Here is a 4,467-nt window from a genome sequence, read left to right on the forward strand (position 1 = left end):
ATCACGATTTATTTATAGATAAATTAGCAATATTGTAATAAATCAGATTTTTGAAAGGAGAATTTATATATATATAATACTTTATGATATTTTCATAGCAAGACTATGACTTTTGTAGAGTCATATGAATATATCTTAGAGATGTGAATTTGAAGAATCTAGATCTATAATTAAACTTAAAAGTTTTTTTCCAAGATTTAGATCTATATATCTATTTGCCATTATGTATGTACTAATTATTGTATAATTAAAGCGATCACATGCACTGTATACTTGGTCATTTTTGTTCCTTTTCTATAAAATAGGCTACTGATCTAATTTTTTAATAATTTAAAAAAGAAAGAAAAGAAGAAAACACGTGGACTTTGGCCCGCGTTAGATAGGCAGACTTAATTAACCACGGGTAATGAAATGTAACAATATTGTGACAAGGAATACGGTAACATATATGAGAAGAATAAACATGACACATTATCACAACAAATCCATTTGCTGTGTAACAGGTTCGATTCTAATATATCTTCGTCTAAAATAAATATCTTATACAAGTAGAATCTAAAGATTTCTTAAAATCAAAAAATTAAATTGTTAGGTAAAGTTCATTTGATCAAGTTCTGATCTCGTAAAAGAAATTTAATAAAATCTAACAGACCTACAGAAAAGTAAATAAAAGAGATAAAAGGGAGATAATGTTTATTGAATTTAATACTAAATTACATCCCTTTGATTTGAACTGTGCTTCGGCCATTTCCGTCATTTTCGGAAAGTATATTTTGACAATCGGAAAATGCCGGGAAGCTGCGATTGAACTTTTGTATGCTAAATTAACTTTAACGGAGTTGTACGTAAACAACTGAAAGTACAGCGCAACGCTTTACGCGTATCGATTTTCAGTAGATAGCTTTATAGTAAAAGTTAAACCTCCGTCAGACAACTCAGCGCGCTTAGCCGTGATCGTATAGTGGTTAGTACTTCGCGTTGTGGCCGCGACAACCCAGGTTCGAATCCTGGTCACGGCATCGACTGTGATCGTCGCTGTCTCGGCACTGCTGAGTTACATTTTTTTCTTTTTCTTTTTCAAATCCTAGAAAAGAAAAGAGAGAACAACTTTTAGTGTTTTACCTTATGATATTACTTTTAAATTAAAATATATTTTTCTTAAACGGAACAGACATGTACAATAAAGTCATGTTGGCTTAAGTGAGTAATATTTTCACGGTGCATATATATCCAAATCGGTACCCTCTTCAAACGGTACGCTCTTTGAACATGCACAGGTCATTCTCTGCTAAAAACAAACCAGCTATGGATAACAATCCAGTAAAATTTCATTGTAATAAGGAAAGGAGGTATGACACGTAGAAAAGATGTATACCACAGAACACTAGAATGTTTTATTTATGTGTTGATTTGTCATGTGCCCGTTTTTCATGTACTGCAACTTCACAATAAGCTACAAAAAATCGACATGTCTTGCCTCGCCCATCACCTCGACATATTTTTCGGGCTGAAATGAACCTGTGGCTTGATTATGCATCATACACATTTAATATGAATGGCAGTACATGTATATTGTCAAAAATAAATGTAAAAATCATAAAATCACACCCTACTTTCGGTTTTGCAGCGGCACAGGCCAGCTCTCTTCATTTGAAATTTTATATCACTGGTACCCTCTCATTTTTGAACATATAGGTACCCTCAAAGCACGACATATGCTTTTATTTGCGTTAATCGTTAAGTATGTATGTCATATTTCTTACTTTTATGTAAATATTACATTCTTAGCGATTAACGCACATAAAAGCATATAAAGCATATTCACTATTACAATTAAATTTTACAGGATTGTTATCCATCGCTGGGCTGTTTTTAGCAGAGGATAACCTGTGAATGTTCAAAGAGGGTACCGTTTGAGCAGATTTCGCAAAGAGGGTACCGATATGGATATGCACCGTGACTTGATACAAGCTAATCGTAATCGTAATGCAAAATAATTTGAAAATAGATAATGATATACATTTGTATTTAGAATTTGACACAAATATCGAACAAAAACATGGCTCAAATAAATAAAATAAATAGATAAAATAAATAAATAAATAAATAAATAAATAAATAAATAAATAAATAAATAAATAAATAAATAAATAAATAAATAAATAAATAATAATTATATAGAGGATATTCAAGTTCCTTCTATAAATACAGGATTAATTTTATCGAGTGGTATGAAAATACATATTTCAAGAGTGGCAGTAGCCAAGATTGAAAAATGATAATTTTCATACCACAAGATGAAAATAAGTAGTGTATTAATAGAAACAAACTTGAATTTTTTGAAAGACGAAAAAAAATAAATAAATAAAAAAACAACAACATAAAACCAATGAACATGGGTTAAGGGTGTGGCGGGGGTAGGGGTTAACTTTATTGGCTTTCTTATTCTATAGGCCTACACTGTCTTCGTTCAGAGATGAGATGGACTTAATGAGATGGCATGCCACTTTACTGGACAGAAACTTTGCCCCCCCCCCCCTCCCCGGTTCGAATCCAGTCAGAGAATGCGTTTAATTTCATGTTAACCGTGATAAATGTACATGCGAGCTTCTTAAGGGAGGTTGTAGATTAAATCATGTAAAGAACGGAACCCAAAGTAAAATTTTGAAATTATAATCTAAACCATTAATTTTCAACTCAGCGCGCTTAGCCGTGATCGTATAGTGGTTAGTACTTCGCGTTGTGGCCGCGACAACCCAGGTTCGAATCCTGGTCACGGCATCGACTGTGATCGTCGCTGTCTCGGCAATGCTGAGTTAGATTTTTTTTCTTTTTCTTTTTACAAATTTTAGAAAAGAAAAGAAAGAACAACTTATAGTGTTTTACCTTATGATAATACATTTTAAAACATATTTTTCATAAACAGAGCGGTACCAACTTTACAAAATGTATTGTAACTGTACTTTACATGTACAAAAAGTATTGTAGGCAATAAAATATGTTTATTAAATCAGTATACAAAAAGTGAATAATATTTAATACAACATAACATAACATAAAATTTATAAAATAAATAATAAATTAAAATGAAATAAATAGAGGATATTCAAGTTTTTTCTATAAATATAGGATTAATTTCATCGAATGGTATGGAAATAAATATTTCAAGAGTACTAGTGGCCCAATGATAATTTTCATACCACACGATGAAAATAAGTCCTGTATTAATAGAAACAAACTTCAATTTTCTGTTTATTTTATCCTTATTCTCTTTTTTTAACGAATTTTGTGTGTATTGGCTGAATTTAGCAGAAAGAAGTCTGGCAAGACATCAGTGAAAAACGAAAATGTTTCACTACAGTGAAAAAGAATTTTTTACAGTGAAAATACGGAAAATAAACATAAGCATTTTATTTCATCAATATCTCTCAATTATTCATTTATAAGTATATAATAAAAAAAATACCAACGATAATAAGATAATAAGATGTGGTGGGGGTAAGGGTTAACTTTATCGGCCTTCTTATTCTATAGGCCTACGCTGTTTTCGTTCAGAAATGAGATGGCGTTAATGAGATGACATGCGACTTTACTGGACAGAAACCTTCCCCTTCCTCCCTCTCTAACGGTTTGAATCCAGTTAGAGAATGCGATTTATTTCATGGAAACCGTGAAAATTGACGTACGAGTATCCAAGCTGTAGATTAAATTAGTGCATGAAATCATATAAGGTAAAATTGTAATCTAAACCGATTATGTATAACTCAGCGCGCTTAGCCGTGATCGTATAGTGGTTAGTACTTCGCGTTGTGGCCGCGACAACCCAGGTTCGAATCCTGGTCACGGCATCGACTGTGATCGTCGCTGTCTCGGCACTGCTGAGTTAGATTTTTTCTCTTTTTTCTGTTCATTTCAAACTTACAACGCTTTATTTCTTTAAAAAAACAATGGAAAATTTATTGTAAGAAAAAATCGGTACATTTTCATTGGCAAAACAAGTTTATTTATCATCAGCAATTATTAAATTTGTTGGCCATAAGAGGTCATATGACGACTTTTCAGCTTCACTGGTACAGGAAGATCTTACGTGCTGCTTCGTGCATTATTTCAGGCACGAGTGGGCCCCTGAACCATCGACGTTCCTTAAGCTAGCTGGATAGCTTCCTCACATGAAAGTATTCAAGATCCCCCAGGGGTTCGAACCTACAGCTATGAGGGACAAGCGGAAATTACATTTGAAGTAATGAGCAAAATTATATAAATAATTAATAATGAATTATTATGAGATAAAACTAACCGCGGTGTAAAAGAAAATGTGTGATAACCTGTATTGACAGAATTAGAATAAAAGTTTGCATGTCACTTTATCAGATATTATGCTGCCTCTCATCGCTTAAAGGTTCGAATCCTGCCAGGAACATCTATTAATTTCATGTATATAATATCATATATTTTTGCATATCAGGA

General features: G+C 32.5%; 3 non-coding genes across 3 annotated transcripts; all 3 read left to right on the plus strand.

Moving 5' to 3' along the window:
* Nucleotides 1-947: 947 nt before the first annotated feature.
* Trnah-gug (transfer RNA histidin (anticodon GUG)) lies at nucleotides 948-1,019 on the plus strand. Its single transcript has one exon. It is a non-coding gene; the product is annotated as a tRNA-His (tRNA).
* A 1,690-nt stretch (nucleotides 1,020-2,709) lies between these two features.
* On the plus strand, nucleotides 2,710-2,781 carry Trnah-gug (transfer RNA histidin (anticodon GUG)). Its single transcript has one exon. It is a non-coding gene; the product is annotated as a tRNA-His (tRNA).
* A 995-nt stretch (nucleotides 2,782-3,776) lies between these two features.
* Nucleotides 3,777-3,848, plus strand: Trnah-gug (transfer RNA histidin (anticodon GUG)). The gene has a single exon. It is a non-coding gene; the product is annotated as a tRNA-His (tRNA).
* The last annotated feature ends 619 nt before the right edge of the window (nucleotides 3,849-4,467 follow it).

The sequence above is a fragment of the Ruditapes philippinarum genome, unplaced genomic scaffold (genome assembly GCF_026571515.1).
Source record: "Ruditapes philippinarum isolate M1 unplaced genomic scaffold, ASM2657151v2 ctg15292_1_1_1_1, whole genome shotgun sequence".
NCBI classification, from domain to species: domain Eukaryota; kingdom Metazoa; phylum Mollusca; class Bivalvia; order Venerida; family Veneridae; genus Ruditapes; species Ruditapes philippinarum.